This window comes from Macrotis lagotis, chromosome 4 (assembly GCF_037893015.1).
Source record: "Macrotis lagotis isolate mMagLag1 chromosome 4, bilby.v1.9.chrom.fasta, whole genome shotgun sequence".
Lineage (NCBI taxonomy): Eukaryota > Metazoa > Chordata > Mammalia > Peramelemorphia > Peramelidae > Macrotis > Macrotis lagotis.
The window spans coordinates 14,401,015-14,420,974 of NC_133661.1; the positions used below are offsets into that span (position 1 = coordinate 14,401,015).

At 38.0% G+C, this 19,960-nt stretch overlaps 1 protein-coding gene across 1 annotated transcript in view; it reads left to right on the forward strand.

Annotated features, from left to right (window-relative positions):
* PRKG1 (protein kinase cGMP-dependent 1) overlaps positions 1 to 19,960 on the forward strand; it is a 1,157,583-nt gene that overhangs the window by 1,005,281 nt on the left and 132,342 nt on the right.

Here is a 19,960-nt window from a genome sequence, read left to right on the forward strand (position 1 = left end):
TTATATCATTTGTTCTGCACAAGACTCTTTAATGTCGATGCTATCATTCTCTTATGTTTTACATTTGAGGAAACTAAAGAAGCAGAAGCTGAGTGACTTGTCCAGAGTAAAATAGCAATAAGTGTCTTAGGAGGGATTTGAACTTAGGTCTTCCCAACTCCATACCCTGTGCTGTATTCACTGCATCGCCTAGCTGCTTGAATACTTCTTATATGCAATGTTTTGTTTTGGGGGGTTTTTGGCATATGGTCTCCCCAGTTAAACTATGAATTCCTTGAGGAAAAGGATTGTCTTTTCACCTTTCTTTTTCTCTCTTGTATATAGCACAGTACCTAGGACACAGTACTGGGGCAACTGGATGGTGTAGTGGAAAGAGACTTAGACTCAGTAGGACCTCAGCTCAGATCTGCCTAAGATACGTACTAACTGTGTGACCTTGGGGAAGTCACTTAACCATGACTGCCTCATAGCCAGAGTCATTTTCATTCATATCTGGACCCAAATGACTCTGGAGAAGAAAGAGGCTGATGACTTAGCAAAGCATTCCCCTCACTCAAATCCAATTCATTTCCCTGTCATGGCATCACCTTCTTGGGAAACTGAAAGATAAACCATCATCATCATCATCATCATCATCATCATCATCATCATCATCATCATCATCAATACACAGTAGGTGCTTGATAAATACCTGTTAGCTAACTGAAACTATGGCTTCTGTTGGCTGATTGGTTGACAGGGTAAAAAACTGCAAACAATCTTTGAATGAAAAGATTAGTCTTCACAAAAGGGAAAGAAAATTTGGGAATGACCATTTTATTTTAATTATTTTAAAAGAGTCTTCTGACTAAATATGATGCTGACATTTTGATCACATTTGGGCATATTTGAAAAATTATCTTTCTTTGCAAAACCAAGATTTTCTGGTCCATGGAAATGAATGGTTGAAATAGTCGCATAAAATCCTCTATTTTGTGATGATTTTAAGTCTCCTTGGTTCTTGAGAGCTTGAGCCCAGTGAGCTGAAGCCCATTTCTAGTGCGTGCCGAAGAACAGGTCAGCCAAGGGTGATGGAGCTGCCACATCAATCCTGCCAAGGAGAATTGAATTTAAGGACTGTCTGCAGACATTTATCTCACTTAGTGAAAATTAACCTCTGCTCCAATCAGCCTCTGATGGTCCATCATGGCCTAGAGGTGACCCTGGATTTCCAGAGCCTATGCTAGTGAAGCTCAAGCTTTCCAAACTGGAGAGACTTCAAGTCTAGACCAGGTAAGGGTTATCTGTGTAGGGCATCCAAGCACCCAACCAACTAATTTGGGATCATTGGGTGGTCTTGAAGGATCACTCTTAGTGCCAGAATACTTTGGGGCTTTTTTTTGAGACCATGTCTTCGAGTCTGCTAGAGGAGCAACTGCCACTTCCAAGCCCAATTGCATTTTTGATTGACACAAGAATATGGCTTGTTTTGTTTCTGTTGTGAGCTGGTTCATCTTTCTATAGGCGATGTGGCCTTCCCACTCCCAGGAACTTTGTATATCATTGCTAGAAAGTGTGAACGTCTGACCCATTTGGTCTATTGAAATTCAGAAAGTTGGACCCAAATAAACTTCCAGCCTCAGCCTCTGTGGTGGAAGAATTAAAGATATATTCAGTCATGCCCAGTCATAGACGATCTTAAAGATTCCCTTGGATATCTGAATTAATTAACCTGAATCAGTGAAGAGCATGTAACACCACCATCCCATCCCCTCATCCCTGATGTAATCATCGGTCTTTGACATTTTGCTCATAGAAGTAAGGAAAAATCAAAGTCAGAGTATTTATCCTGGCTACCTTAGAACACACCCTAGGACTACTTGTGGTTTTAGCTCATCTTATATAAAAAAGCAAAAATATACTTTGGAGATGCCTTCTAATCTGTTCATTTTAATTGAAAATGAAAATTACACTTCATTTTGAGATCCCTTCTGTCCCCATAATTGCAACTGGGACTCATGCATGTAATCCCCATTAGTTTTCAAAATAATTACCCTCATTAATGTCCTACATATCATTCTTTTATAAATTCTTTTCATGTTTTAATCTATTTCACTCAATTATGCTCATTTAACTTTCCATTAGTTTCCAAATTTAAAGGAAGAATCTCATTGGCTGAACCATTCATATCGACTTAATTTGGTGTAATTTCATAATCATGTATTAAGTGTCTACTGTATGCTAGACAATATTTATTTCCCTATCACTTAGCTTATTGAGCTGATGATCCAAAGTCTATTTCCTCCAGAATATGTTAGTACATGTATGTTAGTATGTGTTTCTATTTGTGTATGTATGTATGTATATGTGTTAGTGTTTCTATTTGTGCATTTGTGTAACTGTATGTTTCTATTGTGCACACCTTTTGTTAGTGTTTATGGTTGTGTACACACGTATATGTTAGTGTGCTTTATTTGTGTATGTGTGCATATTTATGTTAGTGTGTTTCTATTAGTGTGTATGCACTTATATGTTAGAACATGTTTCTATTTATGTGTTGTGCACCTATATGTTAGTGTGTTTCTGTGTGTATGTGTGCACATATATGTTATTGTATTTTCAATTTGTGTGCATATGTGTTCGTGTGCTTCTGTCCATGTTTGTATTACATGAATGTTAGTGTGATGCTGTTTGTGTGTGTATGCATGTGTGTTTCTATCTGTGTGTGCACATATGTGTTGGCATGATTCTATTTGTGCATGTACCCATGTGTTAGCATGGTTATGCTATTTGTGGTTATACACATATATGTTGGTATGTTTCTATTTGTGTGTGCATATATATGTTGGTGTGTTCCTATTTGTGTGTATGTATATCTTTTGTTATGCATGCACATATACATATGTATGTCTTTACAGACATCTCTTGGTATGTATATATACAAATGCATGGACATGTATGTAGACATAGAGGAAATACACATGATCCTTGCATGTTGGATAGCACCCTTTCTCCAAAAAGCCCCATTCTATCACACATTTTAAAAATGATAACCTAGTTTAACTCCTTCCTAAGCATCAGCCAACTTAACTCCTTCCTAAGCAGGATGATTTCCCTTAGAAGTGGCCAGTCAGAGTCTACCTGAAGACCCACAGAAGCATGTGTTTAAGAGAGGTCTCATGTATGCAATGGATGGAATGGTCAACTTGAATCCTTGAAGACTTGGATTCAGATTCCACTTCTTCCACACAAGGCAATTGAATTCAAATTCTCCAAGCCAATTCTCCAATTCTCTTATCTATCTATAAAATGGCAGGATTGTACTCGATGGTGTCTGAAGTTCCTTCCAACTCTAAATCTATGTTTATGGTACTCATTGTAACCAAAGGCAGCTCATTCCAACTCCAGTCATGTCTGATTTGAGGTGGTATCCTTACATTGCACTAAGATCTACCTCTCTTCATCCCGATGCCCTGGTTTCTAGTTCTACCCACTGGCAGAATCTTAGGTTTCAAGATGAAAGCTATATTATATGTTTTTCTCATTCTAAAGATGAAAAGGGTGGAATTAATAGAGATTAAATGAAACACCCAAGATCAGCCAATCAACAAGTACAGAGGTGAGAGCCAAACTCACAGCCTCCGATTCTACATAAGAGATTATCCTTTCTACTGTCTAACACAGCCTTCTTCAATAGCCAATGCCTCTTCCACAAGGTGGTCCTTAATATATGAAAAATAGCTGCCGTACTTTTACCTCTCCCATCCTAAAAAGTTTTCTTCTCCAAAGTTTTAACCTCCATGATCCTTCTACAGTCTCATGTCACATTTATCATTTCATAATGATTCACAATTAGAAATCTGCTTTCTTCCCTTTTTAAAAATCAGATGCAACTATGTTGGGTTTTTGTATACAACATTTTTGTAAATGTTGATAACACTGGACCAATAAATCATATTTTCTCTGGTATTCCATGACCCTTAGCTCTGTAGGATCATTGAAAGAAGACTGATGTTAAAAAAACAAACAAAAAAACAACCTTCAAGTTCAGGATATAGCTGGAGGGAAATGTAAATCATTGGCAATTCTAGTGTGTCTATGACAGAGGCATGGTTCATCCACATCCACGTTTATCTCAGGACAAACAGGGTAGTATAATGGCTAGGGTACTGGATTTGGAATCATAAAAACCTCATTTTAAACCCTGTCCATGACATGAGCTGAGACCATAGATAATTCATTTAACCTCTTTGTATCTGGTTTCCTCAACTGTGAAAATGGGGGTGAAAGTGCTCAGGATTTCCTACCTTGGAGGATCTCTAAAGCTCAAATGAGATAATGTCTAGAAAAAGTGCTTCGCCAATTTTCACACATGATAACCATGCTTATTAGCATGAATTTTTGTGGACATTTTGTCCATATTCTTCAGAGTTGGTAAACATAGATGGGCCATTGCTTCCAACTTCAACTTTAGCCAGTAATCTATTAAACTACACATTTTCATTTTGGTTAGTTTGTTATATAAATATTACACTACATATACTTTTTGTTTTAACAGAATAAATTGTCTCTGTGATGCATTCCTTCTCTTCCCCAGGATCCCCCCCCACACACACACACACATATACAGTAGAGAAAGGACATGTAGAGAAAGTATTTTTTTAACTTAAACACATGTAAACTCAGGGCTTTAATATAGTCACATTTTCATATATGGGCCTTACATTCAATGACACAAACTGTCCCATTCTCAATTTCTTATCTTTTACCAGTACGTCAAACTAATTTTTTTTAATGGCCCATCCATGTCTTCTTTTTTACACAAAATAGCAGGGATCCTTTGGCTCATCTTTCTGTTTCTGAACAGTGGTTCATTATAAAATGCATTTAACCACATGACCCTATGGGATTCACAGAGGTTTCTATCCCTTTGATTATACATACAGTATACCGGGCACTTGTTAAAGGTCATAGGGCAAGGCGGATATATGGATAATGTTATCATTGGCATCTCTGATTTCCAGCTATCATGTCTGACAGGCAGATCCAGTAGTATCTTCCATGATTAAATTGATGTACATATTCTTTCTTTAAAGTAAAACTAATTACACATTGCAATAGAAGACTTAGAAGCCTTTGGTCCTCTGTGTCCTATTCCATGACCCTTGTCATGGGAGACCCTTTATGTGAATACTGCTTCAATCTTTAGTTTCCATTTTCTCCATATTTTAAGTTTCAAGGGTCAGTTCAGCCTTCAGGGCTACAATACTCTAATGATGGGTTATCCTCAAAATACTTAATAAATCAGAATAGGCCTAATCCCGGGATGTTGGGATGTTGACTGAAATCTCTTTGGTCTTGAGAGTAGTAGGTAACGACTGGATTATGAGATATAGGAAAAAAATTGGTCTACTCATGACCTTTTTCAGTTGTTTGACCTCTAAATATATATATATATATATTTAGGGTTTTACAAGGCAATGGGGTTAAGTGGTTTGCCCAAGGCCACACAGCTAGGTAATTATTAAGTGTCTGAGGCTGGATTCAAACTCAGGTCCTCCTGACTCCAGGGCTGGTGCTCTATCCACTGCACCACCTAGCTGCCCCATTGACATCCAAATATCAAAGAACAGAAAGTTAAGGTCATACCCTTCCCAATCAATGGTTCTTCAAAATCCGACTCTAGTCTGACTTTCCAGGCTTATTCTCATTATTCTCCAGCTCTCATGAGAAGGTCCAACCTCATTTGATAATTAAATCATGCAAAAGAGCAACTGACCCTTCCAATTAGGCTAGCCCTTAATAAATTGGACAGTATCTAGGGGAATACATCGAAGATGGAGGGTCCATGCTAAGGACTAGCAGAAGGAATTAGGAATGCTTAGCATGGAGAAGAGAAGACTGGGAATAAAGTATTTGAAAGACTCAATCAGAAAAGGGATTAGACATTCTCTCCAATGGGTTAAAATTGCAATGATGGAGATTTAGTATTTATTTCAAGAATTTCATAACAATGATGTCTATGGAGAAGTGAGATGAGCTGCATTAGGACACAGTAGCCAATTCCTCCTGACCTGGAGATCTTCAAAGGCTATATACCGCTTTGGTGGTTCCATAATAGTAGAAATTCAAGTCTAGATTCTTGTCAAATGATCAACCAGCCAGTCAGCTAGTATGTATTCAGTACCTGGGTTGCTAGTTTGAGGAACCAGAGATAAAATGAGCCAACACTGCTCTCAAAGACTTTGGTTTCTATTGGGGAACATATATAGGTATGTACCTAGATGCGAAATGGATAAAAATAAATACGAGATAATGGGGGGGGTGAGATACGAGTAACTGAAGGGGTTATCATTCATGTAGAAGGTGGCCTTTGAGATGAACTTTAAAAGATGTTCTGTTAGTGAAGAAAATCTGGAGAACCTGGAAATTCCCTAATACTCTGCCATCTTTCCAGAATGCCCCAAAAAAGATGTGGAATTCGAAAAGAAAGAGTCTAGGGGGATGTGCTCAAGCCCTGAGGGAGGGACAGTGAAAGGCAGGGGGTCAGGAGGTGTGAAGTCCATTGGTTCTGACTTTAATGTTGGGGCTACTCAGGTTTAACAAGCCTGTTTTCTCCAGTGTTTCTCTAATTGAAGCCTTGTATCACAACTAACAAACCAAATTACCCATCTTCTAGACATACCACTGAGCAATCAGCTTCCTTCAGAAAAGAGTTTGGGGTTAATCATGCAAACATCTTAATAACTCGAATTGCTGCCTGCTGAGTCCTGCAACTATAACAGAGAGATTTCCTGGAATGACAGAATGACCTCTTTTAACTCAAATCTATTAAAAGGAATTCTGTTACTTATACCAACCTGAGTGTAGATGACTTTGAAATCTAACAGTTTTCTCTTAGTTTTTGTTGCTGTTTATAAATGATGCTTTCCTGAGAATGATGTAAACATACCAAGATGTAGGGTGATAGTATGAGTCTGGTTTTTGTGCAATACTTTGAGGTCAAAGACTTGTCAGACCATTCGTTTATAGGCCCAGACACCATAGCATAGACATAAACAAGGCTCTTGTAGGAGCCTCTACCTTCTTCAACTTTAAAATAAGGCTAATAAATTTATGATGCAGCTAAGTGGCATAAGGAATTGAGTGTTAGCCATGAGGTCAGGAGGACTCATCTTCCTGAGTTCAAATCTAGCCTCAGACAATTATTAGTTGGGTGATCTTGGGCAAGTCACTTAACCCTGTTGGCTTTGGTTTCCTCAGCTGTAAAATGAGCTGTAAAAGGAAATGGCAAATCATTCTAGTATTTTCACCAAGAATACCCCAAAAGAGATCATGAAGAGTCCGAAATGACTGAATAATGATTGCAACAATAAAATTTGTATTATATAAATTAGAGGTGGGGTTCTTTTAGACCAAAATGACTGGTCAACTTTAAGTTGCCATATAAATCTCAAAAAATAATGATTTTACTTCAATTATTTCTAACCACAACTATATATTGGATAATACAAAAGTGGCAAGTATCAGTCCTAATATAAATGCAAGGTTATTGTGTCAATCGAAATTAATTTTTCTTTATTAGTCCTTCATTTCTTTTATGAATGATGTCATAACATAGTAATTAGACCCATGTGTTCACTTCTAATTATTGTTGGAATTTGCAATGGTGTTCAATAGGCTCTCTTAGATTTTTTATAAGGCTTATTCTTCATTAATGAAGAAATGTCACAGCATGTAAATAAATATTTTAAAAGTCATCCTGATGCTTTGATTAATACTTGGAAGGAAATGTCTGTTTTGGAAGGTCGAATGGATGGCAGGCTTCCCTAAGAATGTCTGCAAGAAGAAAAAAGGAGACAACTCATTAGTTCAGCCTTTCTCCAAGAGTGATCAGTTCTGTTAAGACCTTCAATTATAATTACGAAAATATTCTCAATTTTTCAATTACTAGAGTTAGAAAGTCCAAACTTGACTTCTTCTCGGAATGAACCTTAGTGGGGTTCTGCTCATTCCTAAATTTCTAGAATTGTAAAAGGTTAGTTTATGAGAGTCCAGGATTTAGAAACAGAGAAGGAAAGAACAGATTAGGTTCTTATTCCAATCTAAAAGATTCTTTGTTCTTTTTTGATGGTACAGTGGGTAGACAGCCACTGAAATCTGAAGGACCTGAGTTCAAGTCTGACCTCAGACACATAACACTTAATAGCTGTATGGCCTTGGGCAAGTCACTTACCCTGACAGCCTCACATCCAAGGCCATCTCCAGTCATCCTGATTCTTATCTGGCCAGGAGATCTAAAGGGCTCTAGAGAAAGTGAAGTTGGTGGCTTAGCACATATGCCCTCACTCAAATCCAATGAACTTGCTTGTCATGGTATCACTTCTCTGATATCTTCTGTGAAAATGAAGGACTAACAAGTATGGGTCCTTGATAAAAAAAATTGATAGAATTTATAAGAGGAAGACAAAGAAAAAAAGGAATAAACACTCCCTCACACATTAAGAACCAGAAGGGACTTTAGAGGTTCATATGGTACAGTTCCTTCAGTTTACAGAGAAGGAAATTAAGGTCCAGAATTCATTCAAGGTCATGCCAATAGGAAATAACAGAGCTGGGATTTAAATTTACTACCTCCTACTCCCATTCTAAGCCTATATCCATTAAATGACTCTCTGTTATTCAGTCAGCAATCATTTATTCTAGCATCATAGCAGTGAATAGAGCACTGGCCTTGGAGTCAGGACCTGAACTCAGATTTGGTCTCAGACACTTAATAATTACCTATCTGTGTGACTTTGGGCAAGTCACTTAACAGCATTGCCTTACAAAAACAAACTGATAGACAGATGATAGATAGATAGATAGATAGATAGATAGATAGATAGATAGATAGATAGATACAAAAATAGATGGATGGATGGATAGATAAACTAGATTATTAAAAAAAGTTACAAAATTTGGCATCTGGAATTTTACATCACTTCTGCAGGGTTGTTGTGAAAATCAAGTGAGATCATATATAAATATTTTGCAAACCATCAAGTACTATAGAAATGTTAGCTAGTGGTGTTGGGTGGTGTTGGGTAGAGGTAGCAGTGATGATGGCAATGGTAGTAGTAGTAGTAGTAGTAATAGTAGTAGTTGTAGTAGTAGTGGTGCTGGTAGTAGTAGTAGTAGCAGCAGCAGCAGCAACAGTAGTAGTAGTAGTAGTAGTTGCAGTAGTAGTGGTGGTAGTGGTGGGGGTGGTGTAGTGGAATTCAAATAAACATAACTAGTTTTTAAGAATCAAGTCAGAATAATAAGTAGTATGTAACATGTATGTGCCACTTTATGATTCACAAAATGCTTTCTGTATCTAAATACTCTTTCTTAGACTTGTTATTTCTCTCCTTACGAGTGCAATTGACAGCTAAGAAATAATGTAAGCTAACACTCTATTTTCCCTTTAGAAATATGAACATAGACTAGATAAAACTGCCCAAGTCAATCTCATTTTTTTTTAGGTTTGATAATTATTAAGTGTCTGGGGCCATTTTTGAACTCAGGTACTCCTGACTCCAGGACTGGGGCTCTATCCAGTGCGCCACCTCACCACCCCAAGTCAATCTCATTTTGCAAGAATCATTTCAATACTTTCTAACCAAAGCTTTCCCTGAAGCCAACAGCCCTTGCCCATCTTATATAGCCTCTTCTGTCTGGTACGACACATTTGTTCAGCTTGGTTCTTGGTTCAGCTTGGATCTTAGCCCTTTAATGTCTCATAGCTGCCATCGCCTCCCATTTGGAGATAGTCTCCCTGCTTTCCATCTCCCTTTTTTCTAATTCATGGCCTAAACAAGCCACTCCTCTGCTCAAAAAACATCCATGGCACCCTTTCTCTGTAGGATAAAAATAAAAACTCTTTTACTTGTTCTTTAAAGCCCTCCCAATATGAACACCCCTTATCTTTCCAAACAGATTTCCCATTATTCCTTTCACAGATCATAATTCAGCTAAAACTGACAAATTCATACTTCTCAGATAGTCTCTTCATAGACTGCTTCTCACAAATTGCATTGTTAGTATCCCCCTCCCAAAATTACATTGTACTAATCATCACCACCATTCATATAGCACCTTGTGCACAAATATAAATACTATATAATTCATATAAATCCATGCACATATATTTATATGTATGTAAAATCTCTTTTGATAATCACAGCAATCCTATAAGATAGGTGCTATTAGTATCCCCATTTTACAGATAAGGAATTAAGACTGAGAGAAGTTATATGAATTGTCCAGGATTGCACAGCCATGTAGTGTCTGAGGAAGGATCAAAGGCAGGACTTCCTAACTCCAAAGTCAGTGTTCCTAATCCATAGCATCATCTAGACAGATATATTTTATATTTACTGAATGGCACACCCACTGCATCACCCTCTCCTTTTCACTCTCCCTCCCCTCCCAAACCACTAGCAGTCAAGGTCCCAAAAGGGCTTTTTGTCTTTGAATTCCTACCATCTACTACAATGTCTAACTCACAAGAGGGACTTAATAAATCCTGCTGAATAGAATTTCATGGATTATTAAATATTGCAGAAAGATTTGGAAGCAGATTAGTTAAATGGGTTGTGTCGATACTAGTAGCGGTTCTTTTCACAAGAAAGTATTTAAAAATTATTCCATGTTCTTGCAAATATCCTTCAATTCAAAAAAAAAATCAGTCTGACTTCTATAAACTCAAAGTTACTATCTCCTTGATTAGTCCCCTCCTCAAATTTCTTAGAAAAGAAAAATGAGTGGGGACTCTTCTCCTTTCCTTGAATCAGCTTTCTAATATTCTACTATTCAAGATCAGACCATCAAGATAGCACAATGAGGATCAGTTGAGGAACTGGGGATACTTAACTCAAACATGGGGCGCATGGTAGGTGGATTCAGATACTTGAAAGACTGATCTTTGTTAGAAAAATTGTACTCACTCTTCTTCGACCCAGAGGGCAGAAATAAAAGTGATGGGTAAAAGTTGCAGAGATGGAAATTTGGTATTGATCTAAAGAAACACTTCCTAGCCATTTGAGCTATGCATGCGTTGAATGGATCAGTGGAAGTGGTAGACTTCCGCTTAGAGGAGGCCTTCAAGTAAAGGCTGGATAGTCTTTGTTGGCTAGTTAGTAGTAGTAGTAGTAGTAGTAGTAGTAGTAGTAGTAGTAGTGGCAAATCTTCAGGTATGTATTGAATTAAAGGATTCCCTTGTCACCCCAAACTCATCATTCTTTCAACCACTGCCACAAATTTCAACTGTATTATACACTCTGGTCTCTGTACCATACCACCAACTTAAAATTTGCAGATGATCTTTGCTTATAGAAGACTTTTTAAAAAAATTTATTTAAGGCAATTGCCCAAGGTCAAACATCTAGGCAATTAGTAAGTGTCTGAGGCTGGATTTGCACTCAGGTCCTCTTGACTCCAGGGCTGGTGTTCTATCCGCTGCCCCTCATAGATGACTTTTGCAGAATTTTCTATCCCTGCTACATTCTTTACTTCAACTAGAGTCATGTTTCCACAGAACCAATTAAGGAACATCAGCTAGCATCCACTAATAGGTTGTCTGCCATTTTGCTTCTCTCTTCTCAGAACAATACAAAAATAATTGGGAAGAGGGGGAGATGATGGCATAAAAGGTTCAACTTTTACTTCTCCAATTAATTTTGAAAGAATACTCAGTAGTCCATTATCCTCCTATCCTACCTAGTCTGGAAAATATTTTGAAGGGGTTTAAAATATTGTAAAATGATAGTGCTTGAATGATCCTTGTAAATTATTTCATCCAACTCTCTCAATTTCAAAGATAGGAGACTGGAATTCAGAGATGTGCTCAAGGTCACATACCTAAAGCTTCCTTAGGCTCATTCCTTAAGTGTTGGACATTATTTTAAATGAAATTTCTAGGCATTAAGAAAAGAGAAACCTTGCTTGGGGGGAGTAGTTTTTCTCCCAGTATAAAATTAGAAGGAAAATCTGCTTCATTTATTCATTCATTCTTTCATTCAACAAATTCAATATTTATTTGTTATCCTTGATTCGCTGCAATGCAATTAATAAATTTTTATTTAGTTTAATATTAGGTGACACTTTGGAACCCCAAGGACCTACTATTAATGAGTCAGGTACTTGAATTATGGCAAAACAACAGTTTAGGTTGATTGAGAAGCCTTAAAGTTCATATTAATTCTGTGCATGGGAAGAAAAGGAGCCATAGAAAGTACCTACAACTCCACAGTGATGTTCCCACTCAGAGAAGAAATCCTCTGTAACAATAAACTGGGAGGAGGAGGGGGTTGGGATCCCAGCTCTGGGCTAGAAAAGCTCACTGTCTCCGGTGTGGTTCCTAGAACTGTCCAATGTCCTCATGTCACAAAAAAGGGGCCCAAAGAAATGTACACATCACAATCACAAAAGGTGCAAATGAGAAATAAGATTGGATACAGTCTAATAGGAGGACCCCTTAGAAACCAATGGCAGGGGCAGCTGGCCCTGGAGTCAGGAGTCCCTGAGTTCAAATCCAGCCTCAGACACTTAATAATGACCTAGCTGTGTGGCCTTGGGCAAGCCACTTAACCCCACTGCCTTGCAAAAAGAAAGAAAGAAAGAAAGAAAGAAAGAAAGAAAGAAAGAAAGAAAGAAAGAAAGAAAGAAAGAAACCAATGGCAGTCTCTCTAGCTGATGGAACCCATCAATCCATCACATTCCCTACAAATCTGCTATTTCTTAGCCTTCCAGATGCACAGGCAAGTGGTAGAATTTTATTATGAAATTTCGTAGTTTGCCACTTGATCTTTTAAATGTAGCAACTTTTTTAATTAAATATATTTCCTCCTCTTTCCACCTACCCCCAGCATTGAAGAAAAAGAAGAGTCAAATTCTTATATCAAACATGATAAAGTCTAAAGAAACTGATTTCCATGCTGAATATGACCAAAAAATATGTCCCTGAAGCCATCCCCTCCTAGTCATTCCTCTTTTGGCTTTCACTTCTTCACCATTGCTAAAGACAGAAGTTTAAAAGAACAAACTGTTCTTTCCCAAGTGCTCTGCTCATCACTGCTGACCTCCTGGCACCGAGTAACTTTGGTCACCTGCTCCCCCAAGCCTGTATTCTCTCTTCTTCCTTTTTCTGGGCTCTCCTTATACTTTCACCTATACTCCCCTCTCAAACCACATGATATTCATTTACCCAAGGAGAGAAGAGGGAAAAACTCCAAATCTCAGATTTGCAAAGCATGGTCTTAACCATTTTTCCCTTGAAAGGAGTGGCTTCAGAATATAATATAGTTAAAAATCTCATTTTGCAATGGTTCTTGGCAGAGGAAACCCTTTATACAGGCTTACCAAGTACCCCACCTTTGCTAAATAGAGGTGTGCAGATACAAGAAGGCAGACCCTGCCCTCTCAGAATTGTCACTAGGTGACAAAAGAGATCATCCTAGGCCCCGAGCCTTAGCTGGAGAAATTAGAGGTAGGGACAGAAGTGATTACAAAACAAAATGGAGCAAGAACACTGCAAACATATTTGAAAGTTTAGTGAGATGCCACTTTAAGTGGAGGGTCTTGCTAATTCTATCCATTTAAAAGGATTTATTTACTATAGTCTTATTGGATCCCACTGTTTCAGTCTCAAAGATTTTGCCATCAGTTAGGATTCAGTTGGAATTTTCATCCCTGGTAGATTTAGCAAAAATTTCCAATCTGATGTTAGCATCTTTAAAACATTTCCCCAGAGGGCGGCTAGGTGGCGCAGTGGATAGAGCACCACCCTGGAGTGAGAAGTACCTGAGTTCAAATGCGGCCTCAGACATTTAATAATGACTTAGCTGTGTGGCCTTGGGCAAGCCCCATTGCCTTGCGACAAACACTTCCCCAGAGATGAGGTCCTTTCTTCTATCTCCATGTGGAGGCCACTTCTTCTGGAGTATTAGTATATGCTTTTTGTTGTAATCATTTCTGACAAGGATTTCCCAGAGGGCATCTGTAGAGGTCTGGCAGAGCCCAGTGGCCTCTACCAAACCCTGTGGGTCAGGAAGCCTATCTGCCAATAAGCCAGTGGGGGATTTCTTTTGTTGTCTTTTGGGGGCTCACTAACCCTCTGAAGCTGCTTCTACTCCAATCTCCACCTGCCGAGAGGCAAGCTTTCCTAAACTCACTTTTTCCTTATTTCCTGTGACTTCTCTGAGACATCAAATTACAGGATGGTTGAAGAAAATGCTTATGCAATCAGAAAGAGGCTATTCTTCAACTAGAGAGGGAAATCAGCTCATTTAGGACATTGTTCAAAAAGAATGGGAAACCATTAAACACTAGACTTTCTATAATGATTTATATTTTACTGCATGATGAGGGACCTTCAAATTAATGGGGAGAACCCTGGGTTTAGTCACAAAATTCAATTTCAGACTTTTTATGCAGATGAAAGATTGAAAAAGAGTCAATTCATTTCTGGGACTCAGTTTCTTCAGATGTAAAATGTAACATTTTGGGACTAGAAATTCTCAATAGTTCTTTCCAGTTCTTCTGCTTCCATCCCACAAAACTGACTTATTTAAAATCCAGTCTTTGGGAGTCTTCTAAGTTTTAACAAGGAACTGGGAGGATTATGGGATCAAAGAAAAGTAGCTTCATCTCCCATCTTCATGCCTTTGCCCTGGCTCTTCTTTTTAGAATCCTTGGCATCCATCAAGACCCAGCTCCAATCTTTTTTTTTAATATTAAGGCTTTCTTGGTCCCCCTGGTAATGATACCTTCCCTTTTCAGATGACCTTCCATCCAGTCTTTGTATGTACCTAGTTGTTCATACATTAGCTTCCCTATTAGGATGGAAATTGCTCCTTAACCTCACTGTTCACTACTGAAGGGAGGGAGAGTAGAAAGAGAGGGTGGAAGGAAATTTTGTAAGTTAAAAATATGTGTAGGCATACAAATGAATGTTGAAGAATTTTCATAACATTAGTATATGGAAAAATAAAATATCAATAAAAAAGAAAGCATCTCTGAGAATTTGTAGGTAAAGTATCTCACCCAGCCCCATTTCCATAGTAATTTCATATTTGTAAAGATACATATTATATTTTAATACATTGTCATGAGCCACCTTTTTGTCCAGTTGGACATTTAAACATAATGTATACTATAACTGGGAAAAAAAGAATGGAAATTGCTTGAGGACAGAAATTGTTTATTGCCTTTCTTTGTATGCCCATGCTTAGTAAGGTGCCTAGTAAACCATAAGCATTTATGGTGGGGACTGACTATCCCCACCACCACCAAAACAAAATTTTAATAATATTGTGAGCGGTCTCATGAATCAAGCGCTAGACTTAAGAATCCAAAAGTTCTAGATTCAAATTCTGTCACTGACCCTTCTTGTCTGTGTGACTGCAGAAATCACTTCACCTCTCTGAAACTCAGTTTCCTCATCTATAACATGAAGATGCCAATACCTACCTCACATGGATGTCTCATAGATCAAATGAAAACATCCAGGTAGATAGATAGTTAAATCACTACAGGATTTCAGCATCATAACTTTCCCCCTTTCATTTTTAGAACAAAATTGCTAATGTCATTAGCCTATTTATAAAACAGGAAACGTTCTAATTTGAAATGAGAATTTCTCATTTCCCTAGACCCTCACTTCCCCATTTCTATTAGAAACTTCTGGTCAGTTTTACTTAGCAAGGATGCTTTCCTATCAAGCCAAAAATCAGATGGTGGCAGGATGCTTGTGGCTGTGAGCATCCCGTCATGGACCTGGAAGCCCTGAGAAGTCTAATTTAGCCAATTCTCGCTTCAATGCTCTAATAACTGCCATTAGGACACAGAGGGAATGAAATCAGCCTCCCAAAGGCCTGTAGACCCCCCAGCAGAGCATACCTCTCTCATCTTCTGGAAGAATTGGATTTGCCAACACAAGAGAGAGTAAAGGATTTGAGCAAAGCCATTTGCCTGTATTGCAAGAACTCGTCTTCCATCCTCCGATTCCTCTAGCTACAAGTGCTCTCTCCTTCCTCAAACATTCCTAGATGCCTTTGGATTCATCTCTTTTTCGCCCCTTCCTCCTTCCCTTTAATTACATTGACTTGTGTCAATACCCCATCCTCCTCAACAAAATGGAAGGTCCTTAAGATCAGGGCTGTGCCTTCAAGGTGATATTTCATTTTCAAATCCACCCAGAAGATACACAGTGCTTGTACCCATGTGTGCAAAAATCAGGTTGTGAAACAAAAAAGTGGGTCCCAGCACCCTCGCTGCCCCAATAATGGTGTACTGATTTGGTGTATTTTGTTTCCAGTTTTGTATGTGAATATGTGTTTGTATGCATGCTGTCTGCCTCGATAAAATTTAAGTTTCAATGTTGGGGATATAGGGAAAGGAAGATGCTACTTTTGTTTTTGTAGTCATCCCTAGACTTACCACAAGCCTAGTATACAGTAAGTGCTAAATAAATATCTGAAAATGGATTGACCTGGCGCAGAGGGAAGGGCCTAGGGCCATTCTTCCACCCTCCTGATTGTATTAAATGTATAACCCTGCTTATCATGATCAGCAATGATAGCAACAACCATTTATTAGCATTTGTTGTATGCCACACAACAGAGAAATAAAGAAAGATGAAGTACCCTACCAATCGCACCTCCTCCCTAGGAGGTGCCCTATCTAGCAGGGGGGCCTAGCAAAATTCATTTTGCCTCTTTAGTTTCCTGAGCTTTAAAATGGGGACCTTTATGGGTTAATATCTCCACAGGCAGCAGCAGATCCTAGTGGTTAGACCAGGAAGACCCAAGACTACTCCTGACCCTTACTCACTGTGGGATCCTGAGTCACCTGAGTCACCATTACACATTATAGCTACCAAGGGGCGGCTAGGTGGCACAGTGGATAGAGCACTGGCCCCGTAGTCAGGAGGACCTGAGTTCAAATATGTCCTCAGACACTTAATAATTACCTAGCTGTGAGGCCTTGGGCAAGTCACTTAACCCCATTACTTTGCAAAAACCTAAAACAAAAAAAGAAATATAGCTACCAAGTTGTAAACTAGGATTGCAAACTGAATTATTGGAAGTCCTTTCCCACACAAGGCATTTGTTACACCATTGAAATTTGGGTTTCTACTGAGAATGCTATACTCTCCCATAGGTTCCAATATAGATTAAACAAGAGTGAATAGAGTGCCCTGGAAAACTTAAAGATATTTATAGGGCAGCTAGATGACACAGTGGATAGAACACCAGCCCTGGAGTCAGGAGTACCTGAGTTCAAATCCAGCCTCAGACACTTAATAATTACCTAGCTGTATGGCCTTGGGCAAGCCACTTAACCCTGTCTGACTTGCAAAAAAGCCAAAAAAAGATATTTATATCTCTCTATATAAATTATAGTATAGTTATAGACATATATAGTTTTAGCTGTAACTAATCTATATCTGAAACAGACATTATAGGCATATATATTTATGAAGTCTATTATAATACTTTATAATATGAAACCAGCCTAATAGAAAACCTAATATTTTATCTATGTTAATGTGTGTGTCTCTGTGTTATATATATGGTATCCCAAAAGTCTCAGTTCAGGTTTAAGCTTTACTAACTTCCGAATTGTAAATGTCACACTTACCAAAAAAATCCTTTGAAACCTTTATTTAAAATTACATTTATTTTTATAAATTTTGAATAATAAACCAGAAATTACATATTATGTGTGTGGTGACTTCTGGATGAAACTTTGTTAGCTCAGGGAATTGGGAGAGGAGACCTTATGTGGCACTTCAGCTTTCTGAGGTATCTCCCCGGGATTTTTTCTCATGGAATCTCACCAAAATCATCCAGTACTCACTAGTACCAACCTTTGGGGGTTCTCCTAAGGCTGAAACTACAAATACAATCTTTCAGTTTCTAAACTTCAACAGATGAAAATTTTTGCAAAGTTCAATTATCAGCATATGCAATAGTTAGCAGAAGATGGTATTTATGTTGAATTTTCATAAAGAATCTATCCAGATTTTAAGATTTTAATCAGACCTTCAAATGTTATTTTTACAAGCATTAGTATCATCTACATAGCTGAAGTTGTTAAAGATTCCAACTGCACTAAGACTTTTGGGACAGTATAACTATATATAATATATTATATATATATATTCACATATACGTGTATATTTACATGTGCATATATACTCTTGTTTTAGGTTTTTGCAAGCCAGTAAGATTAAGTGACTTGCCCAAGGTCACACAACTAGGTAATTATTAAGTGTCTGAACTCAGATTTGAACTCAGGTCCTCCTGACTCCAGGGCCGGAGCTCTATCCACTGCATCACCCTAGCATCATGTTTGTATAGGAAGTTGACCTTGAAGATAAACACACTTAACCTCAAGCCTTGTGCAGACACCTCTGGGCTATGGTCCTCAGACCAGGCACATACCCTCCCAGGGCGTGAACACTCCAAGTTTCAGAGTATTCCCCTAATCTTGATTTGATAAACTCTTCCTGGGAACTACTTTTACATGAATGCAGTGATGATCAAATCAGGGGGTGTCTGTCTGTGGCCATCACAGAATTCTTAAAAGCTTCAGTTACATACCCAGCTATAGTAGGGTGAATCAAAATCATTTCAAAACATGAGTTTTATCTCCTAACACAATTTGATTTCTCATGAACTTATTTGCATAATAGTCACTTTCTAAAGATTCCTTTTCATATGCAAAGACATCTACCTACAGATAAGTTCTTAAGAGGAGTCAAAAGGACATTTTCCTTCTAAGAAACTACTTCACAGGATCTTTGTGGCAATGTAACATGAAAGAATAAAGTAGCCTGCAAATCATAACAATATCTGCATCTATATATATAATATCTGCTATTATCTATACATACACACATTTATATTTAAAATTATTAATTAAACTATTTAATAAAACTATTATTATTTCCATATATATATATATATATATATATATATATATATATATATATGTCAACTTAATATGTATCTGAAATGATTGATGATGATGTTTGTCCTTTGTTCTGGAAGAAGACCATGACATCAGGGAGATGATGCCTTGACAAGCACAGGATGGAGATTTGAGTGAAGGAGGCTGTGCTAAGTCCCCAGCCTCACCTTTTCCTCCAGAATCATCTGGGTCCAGTGGCCAGATAGGAATCAGGATGACTAGAGATGGCCCTAGATTCTAGACAATCAGGGTCAAGTGACTTGTCCAAGGTCACACAGTAAGGCTACATTTGAACTCAGACCCTCCTGGCTTCATAACCAGTGTTCCCCTCACTTGGCCATCGAAATGTTGGTTTTAGCTCAGTGATTCCTTTGACAATGCATTGTTGCATTCAATGGTGATGCACCATCATGACCCCTGAAAAGGGTTTGAATCCCGAGGGTGGTCGTAGTCCTACAGGTGCTTCCCATATCTGAAATATGCTGTTGATGGATACATATATCTTCATGCCTTGGTATAATATTATATACGTATAATATAGACATTTATTACTAGTCTATATGTCTGCATAAGTAATGTATACATAAATACATGAAAAGCTACTCTGGTGGCAGAGAAGACAGAACACTGGGCCTGGAGTCAGGAGAACCCGAGTCCAAATGTGGCGTCAAATACTTCCAAGCTGTGTGACCCTGGACATGTCACTTAATCTCTGTTTGCCTCAATTTGATTACTTATAAAAATAAAGATAATAGAACTTCCCTCCCAAATGAGATAAAAAGCATTTGGCACCTTGCTGGTCAGATAGTAAACACTATAAAAAGTGAGCTGTTAATTACTACTATTAGATAAAAATCTACTGTATTGTCTATTTTAATTTAATAAAAACTAGATATGACTTGAAATAATTTGGTTTTCTATAAAAGAAAATCATCTTTGTCTTTTAATGATGAGATTTGAATTCTCTGAAATTTATGGATAT